General features: G+C 48.2%; 1 long non-coding RNA gene across 1 annotated transcript in view; it reads right to left on the bottom strand.

The window, feature by feature from the left end:
- Positions 1-3289, bottom strand: part of LOC136576361 (uncharacterized) — a 116184-nt gene extending 112895 nt beyond the window's left edge. The window contains exon 1 of the long non-coding RNA XR_010786348.1: positions 3254-3289. This is a non-coding gene — a long non-coding RNA (uncharacterized lncRNA). The remainder of the gene's footprint in view (positions 1-3253) is intronic.
- Between the last annotated feature and the right edge of the window lie 9732 nt (positions 3290-13021).

Below are 13021 nucleotides of genomic sequence, written 5' to 3'. Positions count from 1 at the left end.
CAAGTCTTCATTCACATGTGTGCTGTACAAAAAAAGCTGTTTTTAAAATGACAGAATTGCCAAAAAAATGAAAATCTCAATTTTTTTCCTTTTGCTTTGCTTGAATTCATTGAAAAACTGTGGGGTCAAAATATGCAGTACACCCCTATATAAATTCGTTAAGGGGTCTAGTTTTCAAAATGGGTTCATTTGTGGGAGTTTTCTATGGTTTGGGGCGCTCAAGAACTCTACAAGTGTGCTATGGGGTCTAAAAGGACTTCAAGCAAAATTTCTGTTCTGAAAGACACTGACTACTCCTTTCATTTTGGGCCCCGTTGTGTATAGAGACTAAATATTAGGGCCACAATGGTTATATTTATGAACACAGGACAAACAGGGGGATCCATTTTGGGGTGTAAATCCTCATTTTCATGGAAACTATAGGAAAAAAATATGTATTTAAAATGACATATTTGCAAAAATATGAAATTTTACTTTTTCTCCTCTAAATTGAATTAATTTCTGAAAAAACTGTGGGGTCAAAATACTCATGACCCCCATCAGTCAATACACTAAGGGGTGTAGTTTTTAAAATGGGGTTATTTGTGGGGGTATCTCTTATTCTGACACTCATGAACCTTTCCAATCTTGGCTTGGTGCAGGAAAACAAAGTGCTCCTCAAAATGCTGAAAAGTTATGTTAAATTTGTACGTCTCCTAAATGGTTAAAAAAAAAAACAACACGAAATTTTTTCAAATATGCATCCAAAATAAATTAAACTGATGGAAACATATACCTTAGCAAAAATTTGTACAGTATGTTTGCACACATTTGCGTAATTACAGTTGAAAATGTGAAAAAATGTCAATTTTTTCAACATTTTCCCAATATTGGCACTTTTAATAAATATTCCTAAATACTATCAGTCTATTTTTTCCACCTATATGAAGTACAACATGTGGCGAAAAAACAATGTCAGAATCACTTGGATATGAAAAGCCTTTACGGAGTTATGCTATGTTAAGTGACACATGTCAGATTTTCAAAATTTGGCTCCGTCACTAAGGCGCAAACAGGCTTCGTCACTAAGGGCTTAACTGAATGAGCTACATCTACTGCAGATCTACACCCAAATCTGTGTCAAATTCCGCACCAAAAGATGGAAATTTTTGGTGCAGATTTTCTGTAAATTTTTTCACGGTTAAAGATCCACACAAATCCACTACATGTGAATATATCCTTAGGATGGCAATACACAGCGCAGCCGCCGCACCCAGCCAAACCACGGCCACTGCAAATCCACTGCATGTGAATATATCCTTAGGGTGGGAGTACACAGTGCAGCTGCCGCACCCAACCAAACCACGGCCACAGCAAATCCACTACATGTGAATATATCCTTAGGATGGCAATACACAGTGCAGCTGCCACACCCAGCCAAACCATGGCCACAGCAAATCCACTACATGTGAATATATCCTTAGGATGGCAATACACCGTGCAGCTGCCACACCCAACCAAACCACGGCCACACACATCACTGCAGCCAAGGACCACCGTGGGTGGACGTGGTTTAGCCTAGAGTAGTCAGCACCCCCATTGTCTTTACACCCTTTACCCGTTTACAAATACAGCACCAGAACCAAGTTCATACCATAAACACAGCATCAGAGCCAACCTCTAACATGAATACAGCATTAGATCCCAGCTCATAGCATAAATATGGCACCAGAACCAATCTAATTACATAAATACAGTACCAGAAAAAGCTGATAAATACAGTAGCAGTACCAAGCAGATTACATAAAAACAGCCACAGAACCAAGCTCATAACATGAATACAGCACCAAAACCCCTAAAATGAATGATATATATATATATATATATATATATATATATATATATATATATATGTATATTCTATAAGACAACCTTTGTGGCAGACGGTGGATCTGTTGTAGAGTCCAACCATACCCAGGCTGTTTCTTCTGAAAGCACAGACACTTTATTGCACCAGTGCATGGGTTCAGTTGGAATCATCTCCAAAAGACTGAACCAACAACAAAATGCAGCATCCTTTCTTATACAATCCACACAAAGACATTCCTTCATTATCAAAATACAAGCTGATTGGTTACACTTCACTACAGTATTAGGCTTCCTTCCCAGTACAGTATTAGGCGGGTCGGACACTGCACGCGGGATTACCTCAGCGGAGTTCGACTCCATGCCCAGCCGGTGACTCCTGCATACCTGTCTGGTGACTTCTGTTCAGTGCTGTAAATGTGTTGTCCGGTATTCCGTCGCACATGCGCAGTAGCCACCGGCGCTCTGTGATGACACGGATCCTGCGATACTTCCACAGTGCTCACTGCGGAAGTGCAGTGGGACAGACGGCTTCTATTGACTTATCGCATGCTGCGATTTCTCACCCGTGAGCAGAAAATCGCAATTGATTTCCACTCGTGGGCAGAAAATCGCATTTTGCCATAGCATAACTTTGGGCTGGATTTGCTGTGGAATCTGGAGGCAGAATCCCACTCCGGATTTCACAATGCAAATCCGCTCATGTGAAGAAATCCTTACACAGGCACAGTATGCCTGCCCTAAAATAGGTATACATCTGCCCTCCTTTTAACAACACCCACCATCTTTCTTTCCTTAAATCTTTCTTATCCTAATCCCAGCTGCCACAGATCAGCTCTAGTATACCTCTAAACGAATGGCGCACTGCCTGAGCATGTGTAGTCGTTGCTCCACTCATTTCAACGGAGCTGACAAAAACATCAAAAAGAGGTGCGGGACACCTAGAAGGTAAGGAGACTTATAAGGCCATGCAAGCTCTTCTGAGTAATTTATGCAAATAAGGAGGATGAAATTACTACCTCTGCAGCGCCACCACCAGGATAAAAAACAAACACAAAACGTAAAACAACATATATTCAATTTTCAAGGGAAGAGGGAGCTGCCCCTCCCTGTACAGCTGGGTGTAAAGTCTGACATTGATAGTCCTCCTTTATAAAATAGTTGGTTTTGCTAAAATGGCGCAATTGGTAAATTACTTTATTCACTATATAAGTAAAATTATAGTCATATATTAAACGCACACATTAAAAATATTGATGATAATGGTAGAATCAGTATAAAATCTGCCCAGAAGGGCTGCAGCCGACCTCCAGGGATTAGAGATAAAACAAAGACCCCATAAAATCCATCAGCAGGCTAAAAATCACGCTTCTTCTATGAGAAGTCGAGGGAGATGATGATGACTTACCATCTAGAAGCGCTGGCAGCGTTTGGACATGTGACCGGGTAACAGAGAAGAGGGGCACTGAGGCTCCCCACAGCGCTAGTCCGGAATATAAGCACTCAGTCCTCGCTGTTCCTTATCTCTCTCCTCCCCTGCCCTAATCTAGCAACCGAACATCACACCACCCTCAGCCATGACAAAGTAACATCAAGCTGTACAAATGCTATATAGAGGACGTGCTTTTAATGTGGATGCTTTTTTTGTTTCAGATTTTAATGCTTTAATTACATATTTAACCAGAATGATTTTAAACTCAGGAAAAAGCTCTGCTTGAAGCGTCGAATATCTTGACTTCGTACTGAATCCAAAACATTTTTTTAAGCCCGCTGACACCAACAGCTTCCCGAGCTACAAAAGTGCCCACTATAAAAAGTGGAGCACAAATATACCTTACGTCTCGTTCAAAAGACTCCGACGGCCCTGGGAAGCTCTACTGGGTAAACGGATCCCCAACATCCCCAAACACACCCACAAATGGATGTCCTATTGCTTCCTAGCTGCACGGATCCCAATCGCCCGCTGCTGGAGGAAAACCTCAGTTAGTATGGACTTTGTGAAAACTAAATTATCTAGGATCATGGTCAATGAGAAGCCGGCAGCCATTCTTATGGATCGGGAAGGGTTGTACAAAAAAACGTGGGCATCCTGGTACCATTATTTGCAGACTATGCCCCTATGGATCCAAACAGCCAGAGCTTTGACCCTTCCAGGGCAGTCTAGTTTACCTTCAAGCATTTCATCTAGTCCCCCAACAGATTTATGAGGAGCATGGCTCCAGCCAGGTTAATAGAATACATTCATTTTATTTTTCCTTTTCAGGCTCACCCACATAATAAATCATATTACAGCCTCATCCCTTCTTTCCCTTTCGTTTTTCCCTTATGTGTCCCTCTTGTGTTCCCCCACTCGTTACTCTCATTTATGGTTCTCTAATGTTTATACTGATTAATCTAATTTGGAGTTGCAGTAATTGAAGAAGTGAAAATTGACACTTTACTTTTATTTTACTTTATATGTTTATTAAAAGCGATATCTGGCAATGTAACTCCTGATTTATCTGTCCAATCTACTTGCCGCTGGACTTTACACATGACTGTAATGTTGGCATTCCTGATTGATATATTTTGGAACATCATAAAACCAATAAATATTTTGTTAAACAAAAGATTCTGACGGAATTGCACAAAAAACGAGAACTTCATCTTTCAAAGTAACACTATAAGGCCGCCTGCAGACGGCCGGGTCAGAGCCGGCTGCAAGAACTCTCGCAGCGGGACCCGACCCGAGCGCCTGCAGAAAGCACCGCGGACTCACCCGAATTCGCAGCTCTGGCTCTTTCATGTGCCGGCTGCCGGGCAGCCGGTGCATGTACAGAGCGGAGCCGGCGGCCGGTGAGTGATGTTTCTGTGCAGGGCTCTGCGAGTGTAAACTTTCCTGTAAAACTAAGAAAATGGAAGTGTAGTCGGCCCGCCACTAGTCCCTCCATGCTGTTAGTGAAAAAAAGAGCCTTCCGGAGAACAACCCACGGATAACAGACCGGCGGGTTCATTTCTCCAAGCAAAGCAAGGAGTCAGTAGTGGTTCTATGCTACTGTTACCTACAGGAAGGCTGTACAAGTTACTACTGTGTCGAAATCTGCAAAGTGCATTATTCAAGAGACTGTTTTACAAAGTGTTGAGTAAACTGTGTACCTTCGGGTTACCCCTAATGCACCGTGGATTTGTCTCATCATTCACACGACATCAACATAAGTCCACCTTCAAAAGGTACTGCCATCACGAATTGTCAACCCCCTTAACCGTACAGAGGTTTATTACAATCTGTATACTGCATGAGTAGTCCTCGGAGACGGAGTAGACACCATTTCTGACCACGCAAAAGCTAGCACATCCACTCAGGCTTCCTCTGCACCCTTCTGCTCACTGCACCGCGCCAGCAGCATACCCCCGCTGGGGATTCCCCTTCACTGGGGGATGCTGATCTTACTACACCAGGCTGCACTTCAGCAATAAGGCAGGGATCCTGGCCCTCCCTGACTTCCCACAGCCTGTTGGTGTCCCATAATCAGACTCAGGAGACCCAGGAAAGCCCTAAATTTGTTTGGGACTGCACTACAAGCTATCTCTACAGGAGGCCTGCTTTTCATACACTTTCGATTCTATTTTATGAGCCACCATCTGGTATAAATGAATAAATCTACATTTCCATATATAACCTAGGGACACTTTTCATAATGATCTAAAGCACCATGTTATAAACAGTTCAAGCAGGGGTTCCTTCTCCTCCAAGTTTCCCAGTCTGACTCTCTGGGGTAGCGGTGACTGGGGGCATCCTAATCCTAAAAGTACGCTCACTTATCATATAATAAACCTATCTTATAATAACAAATACTTACAACTTCTTGCTGAAAACGTGGGTTGGCCACAGCTTTATTAACATTTTTTAAACATATATTATAACCTTTAATTTAACCTAATTTCCTCAGTCTAAATTCCTAACGCTTTCCCATGCCGTAAACTGTTGAACTTTTAACACCGTAACGGCCACAGGACGTTCGTAAGCCCCTTGTTATCTAGGGCTTGCAAACCCTCCTCTAAGCCGTAGCCCACATGGGAAGCTCCCGGCCTACATTCACCAGCTGTGACAACTTCCGAATCCTTATAACACCTTGCATCCTTGCACCCTGCCCCTTACCAGGGCGGGTGGGTGGGCGTCTGCTTTTCTCGTTGCGTCCTTCTTCTTCCCCTCCTAGGCAATTTGTGGATTTTCCCGCTCTCCTTCCTTCTACTTCCTGTCCTAACTCCTCCCCCTCTCCACTACATCTGCTCGCTATTGTATAACCCCCCACCCTCCTGCCCCCAGTCCCACGCCGCATCGTTACCCACTTTGCGGCATACAAGACTGGGGGCATCCTAATCCTAAAAGTACGCTCACTTATCATATAATAAACCTATCTTATAATAACAAATACTTACAACTTCTTGCTGAAAACGTGGGTTGGCCACAGCTTTATTAACATTTTTTAAACATATATTATAACCTTTAATTTAACCTAATTTCCTCAGTCTAAATTCCTAACGCTTTCCCATGCCGTAAACTGTTGAACTTTTAACGCCGTAACGGCCACAGGACGTTCGTAAGCCCCTTGTTACCTAGGGCTTGCAAACCCTCCTCTAAGCCGTAGCCCGCATGGGAAGCTCCCGGCACGCGGTATGCGCCGTATTCCTATGGCGCATCCCGCCCCACCACACCAACCCTAGCCAATGCCATCTCCACACCGTCCTGAAGTCCTGACAAAAAAGTGTCCAAACCGACATCATTAAGGTGCACTCCATCATCCCTAAGTGCTCCTTTTTCCTTGTCCTCGAGTTCTCAATGGCGAACTGCCACTCCACCCAATGATTGCACGAATCTGGACATCCTCAGATTTATCAATCTTCTCACTCGCTCGATCGCATCCCCGTCTCTGGCACCCCTCCAGCATCTCCTGGCCACGATATCCGACCATACAAGCACACAATCCTGGAAACAGTCTCGAAACCTCATCATGTCTTGTTTCATTAGCACTAGTAATTCGTTCATTTTAGTTCTTCCTAAGTCGTTCCCCCGGGCGTGAATGACCAGAATAACTCTCCGGGGGGTCCACCTGCTGATTTTTAGAACGAATTGTAAAATCCTGGGCCATTGAAGCCCCCGCACACCAATCCAGTTAACAAGTGCGCCACTCAGACCCAGATTCCTTCCCATAGGTCGAGCGGCCGCTCTTCTCTCCGCCCAATAGATAAACGAGTGGCCGATGATCCAAACATGCCATGGGTCAGATGCTGAAACAAAATAAACATAGCAAATACCCGCAAATTGCAAGAAACACACCTACGTAACACTAAGCTTTTATCCGTACACATCAATCCTTCACCAAAGCCACTTCTACCGTACGGTCCGGTCGTATGTATGACTTGTACGCTTGCGATTTCCATCGCCCCAACCGCTTTAAACCGTCTTCCGTCATACCGTGGGCTTCCGCCGTCGTTGTGGCCCCAATCCTAAATGAATGTGTTCCGAATTCTGCCGGCTCCAAACCGCACTTCTTTAATGCCGAACGTAAAACCGCAGAAAATTGGAAACGCGTGAGCGGGGACCCTGATGCATGCACTAAAAATTGCCCGCTCTGGGGGCGCTTTTTTATGAACTCGCTAGTTACCTCCACCGGGCACCATTGTGCCCCTAATTGGTTAATGGTGAGCCAGTCACCTCTCCCATAAATATCCGTTTTCGACTTTCTTATACCTATCCGTATGGCCGATCCCGTAGCGATAACGTCGTTTGCCCGTAGGCCACCCGACTTGACTTTACTTGCCGGGACCATCTCTCCGATACGTAGGGCCGCGAAAAACGCCAACGAAAAAGCTGTTCTAAACAACAGTGTTTCGTATTCATCCGCACAAACCGTCTCCAAAACCGACAACAGGCTCATCAGTACTGAAAATGTAATTGGACGGCGCGTGTCCGTCTGGACCTTCTCTTTTTTCCAACCCCGAATTATCTGTTGGAACACGAAATCCTTAGTCACATCTAGTTTCCCGTGTAATTTTAACAAAAAAGCCACTCCCGATAGATGCTTCTTGGCCGCTCCTACCGACAACCGATTATTACGCAACTCCGTCAGCATATCCAAGGTCGCCGACCTTGCCCTTTCACCTCCTACCACTTTTCCACCAGCAAACTTTAACCATGATAACCACACTGAATTGTAATTTCTCCACCTCGTAGCAGCCACCGATGACTCCACCAGCTTCAACAACTCTCCTCTGCCAGACTCCATAAGGAAGGCGGGCAGCGTACCCCTTCGGCATCCGCCTGCGGGTACCGTTCCCTGAACAGCTCCATCTGCGAACGAGAGAGTGCGTCAGCTGCTCTGTTGTCACAACCCGGGACGTGCTTTGCACGCAAATACATATTGCCCTGTAAACATCTTAGCACTACGTGCCTCAACAAAGCCAAGACCGGCGGGGAGGCCGACGATTGTTTGTTTATCGTCTGTACCACCGCCGCATTATCCGACCAAAAACACACTCTCCGATCTCGTAACTCTGCTCCCCATAACTCAATTGCTACCACCACCGGGAAAAATTCCAGCAGCGTTATGTTCTTCGTCCACCGTTTTTCTCTCCATGACCTTGGCCAGGACTCCCTGCACCAATGGTTGTTGAAAATCACGCCAAAACCGCCCGAACCGGCCGCATCGGCAAACAAGCTGATGTCGGTTCCTTCCACATCTTCCCTTGGGCATACCACCTGCCCGTTGAACGAATGCAGGAACACCGTCCATACATGCCAATCTGCCTTTATGCCCGCCGTCACGCGTATGAAATGGTGTGGTTCGCGGACCCCCACAGTCGCCAATGATAGTCTCCTGGCAAACGGCCGCCCCATGGGGATCACTTTGCAGGCGAAATTTAAAAGACCCAACAAAACTTGAACCTGCCGCAACGTCGCTTTTTTACACTTAGCCACTTCGCTGACCGTTTGCCGCAACCTAGCCACTTTGTCCGCCGGCAACCTGAAAACCATATCCACCGAATCGATTTCTATCCCTAAAAACGTTAGGCATGTAACTGGGCCCATCGTCTTTTCTTCGGACAATGGGACCCCCGCTAATCGCATTAACCTCTTAAAATTCGTCATTAGGAACCCGCAATCGCCCAATGTTTTTGAACCGACGAACAAAAAATCGTCCAAATAATGGATCACCGATGTGATACCCGTCTCATACTTTAACATCCACTCAAGGAAAGAACTAAATAACTCAAAAAAATAGCATGAGATCGAGCATCCCATCGGCAAGCACATGTCGACGAAAAACTGATCCTCAATTCTACATCCCAAAAGATGAAAACACTCCGGATGAACCGGAAGCAAACGGAACGCCGATTCGATATCAGTTTTCGCCAACTGAGCAAATCTACCCGCCGACCTTACTAACCGAACCGCGCAATCGAACGACGTGTAGGCTACCGCTGCCTCCTCTTTTGAGATGCCATCATTGACCGATCCCCCAGTCGGAAAAGATAAATGATGTAGCAAGCGAAACTTCCCGGTTTCCTTTTTAGGTACCAGACCCAAAGGAGACACTCGCAAGTTCTCGAAAGGAGGATCACTGAAAGGGCCGGCCATCTGGCCCAACTCCACTTCTTTTTGAACCTTCTCCCTTACCAACTCGATATCGTCTCTTGCCGATTTCAAATTGGGGCATAACATAGTGGCAGGCTGATGTGCATACGGAATTTTGAAGCCTTCCCGAAATCCTGACCTAAGGATTTCTGCTTCCTGTTTCCTGTGGTACTTGCTTAACCACGGATCCAGGTACTGGCTTCTCACTGGAGTTCGCATTTCCGCCGGTGCTACCCACCGCGGGTACCGTCCTCTGTTTACGGAAACAGCGAATCGCCGAATGTTGCCCCCCGCATACCGAGCATTCGTGCCGGAACTTGCAGGTGGCGTAGAATCGACAATGGCCCTCATTGTACAACCAACAGGAGCCATTCGGCCTAGGAGATGCCGCAGGTGGTTGAGATGCCCCTCCCGCGGCTCCCCCGGGAAAGGAAGTCCTGGCTGGACGCTGTGCTAGGATCAGCTGAATCCATACATCAGTGGCCTTTGAGGCCCAACTCGTATGAGTCCCCGACACCCGACGCCGAAAATCTTCATCATAGCGCCACCACGCTGCACCTCCGTGCAACCGGTACGCGCTATAAATGGTATTTAGATATACCATCATTTCCGGAGCTTTGCGCGGCTGATGCTGACACGTCACATGAACCAAAACCACAAAAGCCTGCAACCAGTTTCCAAAAGTTTTTGCAATCTTAGGTTTTTTATCAGCACCTCGCTCTGACCGCTCTTTATCAACCATCACGTGGTCCGCTGAAAGCAAGGACCATATATCAATATACACACCATTTTTAATTTTTTTCCACCACATCATCGGGCAGACCCACCCCTAAAGGGGCAACACCACAAAACAACGAATCGGCATATTGCAAACTATCCGTTGGAACACTTTCTGTACCCGCTGCTGAGCAAGCACCGATATTACCCGCAGGCGGGCCTGCGCCCCCTGGAGCCACACAGGACACTGAAAGCCCCTTTTCTGGATCAACCTTGCTCAACAGCGACCTCAGAACCGACACTAAATCATCTCTCTCCGCACCCGCTGCGGGATCCGACACATTTTTTAAAACATTGCATATGTTGGACTCACCAACTGGACGGACCTCCGGCGTTGCCAAGGGTGATGCCCTCGCTGTACCGCTCCCTTGGTTCCGTCCTAGATCATACGCGGCTGCCGACCACTCGACTGCCGAGCCTTCCTTGCATTATCCGACTGGGACGTGCCAGGCTGGTCCGGCCCTGACCGATCCTGCGCATGCTCCTGCCACCTGCGGCGTTCCCGGACCTTCTGATAAAGGGATGACTGCGGGTCCGCCCTCCGTGGCTGATCCTTTCGCATGAAATATTCGTCCTGGTCGCTGCTAGGCACTTCTTCGCTTGACTCGCGCGCCCTGCTGCTGGTACTGCGCCCTACGCTTGCCTGCTCCAGCTGTGCTTGAAACTCTCTATTTTGCCCCTCCTGTCTGGCTCGCTCTTTCTGCCTTTGCCTAGCCCCCTGGCCCTGTTTTTTAGAGCTCCTGCGTGGAGCCTGGCTATGTGGGGAGAGATAAACTACGGGCTCTGCTGGAGGGGGGATGTAGTGGGGGTTAATATAGCAGTGCCGATACTCGCTGGTCTGGGCTGGTGGGCGCTGGTACGAGGTGAAGGGGGGGGGGGCGGCGGGTCTGTAATGTGTCCATGTACTGCGGGGAGGGGATGGGCGAATATGCCATGTGTCTGAGTGTCCCCTCCTCGCTCCCCCCTGAGGGCTATGTGTGCTCCTAACTGGCCTCTTTCCCTCTGTGCGGCGTGCTGTCCCTGTGCCCCGGGCTTCCAATGGGGGGTAACGTGACCTGCCTCCCCCCTCCCTGCTGCTGTCGGACCCGCTGGTGCTACCCGGGCTGTGTGTCGGGGGGGGGGGGTTGCGTGGGCCCCTGTTAGCACTTCTCCCCCTCGCGCTACCTATCCTCCCTCCCCCCTCCCCACTTGCAAGCGGGCTCCTTCTTCGTCGCGCCCCCGGCGCTGCTTGTGCCGCCACGTGCACTGTGCCGCCATCTTGGGAGGACGTGCGGCCGGATCGCGCGCTCCCCTGCTCCTCTCCACTGCTCACTCCGCGCTCACCTCGCACATGTCCTGGAGTCCTGCGCCCGGCTGCGCGATGCTGCAGCTGTTCGGAGCCCGATATGACTGCCGAACGCCGTGCTCCGTGCTCCGGACCCTCGGTGGTTAATGTCCTCTGTGCCTCCGCTGCCGGTCCTCCCACCGTACCTCTCGGTGCCAGTTTCCGGCTCGCTCCTCCGTCTCTCCTCGAGCCTGCGCTGCCCTGGCTGACTCTTCCTCCTCCCCTCTTCGGCGCTGGGCTCAGACTTAGTCTCGCGGGGGGCTGCTTTCGCCGTCGCGGTCTCCCTCGTGGTGCCTCTTGCGTGCTGGCTGGCTCTACTCCTGATCTCCGCTGCGGTCTCCCTCGTGGTGCCTATTGCGTGCTGGCTGGCTCCTCTCCTGATCTCCGCTGCTGTCCTTCTCCGGTAGCTTGCCAGCACCTCTTCCAGCCATCCGGTGCCGTCTTGCATCACCGCTTCCTGGATCCTGGACCGTAAGTCGTCCATTTTCTCCTTCCTTTTCTCCCGCTGCTTCTATCTTCCACCCGACTCTTCTGACCTTCTTTATCTTCGGACGGCTTCTTTCTTGCACGTCTCCTGTCGTCTGTGCTCTGGGTCTTGCTTTAATCTTTTATTTTCTGCTGCTGCTCCTACTTTCTTCCTCTGCTCGTCTGCTTTTCTCCTTGCGTCCTTCTTCTTCCCCTCCTAGGCAATTTGTGGATTTTCCCGCTCTCCTTCCTTCTACTTCCTGTCCTAACTCCTCCCCCTCTCCACTACCTCTGCTCGCTATTGTATAACCCCCCACCCTCCTGCCCCCAGTCCCACGCCGCATCGTTACCCACTTTGCGGCATACAATTCTTTTCATATCCTATTTTAGACATAATAATTACAAAGATAACAAGAAGCAAAAAGAGAGGCCCTAGACCTCCTAAATTGACATATTTTATTGTAGCTGCAGCCAACCCACAACAGGGAGCAAACAACACTGACTGTCGGGTCGTCTTCTACACCTCAAGCATCTCAGCTTTCACTCTCACCTAACAAAGAGACCCAGAACACCTTACCTAAGCAAGACATTAGACCTCAAGATGCTAGCTCATCCTCTGCCTCCTCCCAAGATATGAGGACAAGCTCCACTCCATCACACATTCCCTCCTTATGGAGCACAAATCCTCCGCCTTCCTTAACCAAGAAAGAAGTGTAGTGGCCAGAAGTCTATGTTGCTGGCCCCTCCATAAGTGTCATACATGTAATGTCTTTTGTAGGTGCTCTGTGCAAAACTGTCTTGTCATTCCGTTATGTGTATTGAACAGCTGCAGCAAATGGGGAGATGCTTGCAACATATCAATTTGTCTTGTCCCGTGGTGAGAGTGAAGGTATAAATATGAGTGCTTGGAGTGTGTGACAGGGGCTCTGCTTGGTTCTTCGATTCTGGGAGTTCCATTTTGAGAGTGCCAGCCACATGGGAGTATCTTCAACTCC

The sequence above is a fragment of the Eleutherodactylus coqui genome, chromosome 8 (genome assembly GCF_035609145.1).
Source record: "Eleutherodactylus coqui strain aEleCoq1 chromosome 8, aEleCoq1.hap1, whole genome shotgun sequence".
NCBI classification, from domain to species: domain Eukaryota; kingdom Metazoa; phylum Chordata; class Amphibia; order Anura; family Eleutherodactylidae; genus Eleutherodactylus; species Eleutherodactylus coqui.
The sequence above is the reverse complement of the archived record's forward strand: the minus strand, read 5'-3'. Positions and strand labels throughout refer to the sequence as shown.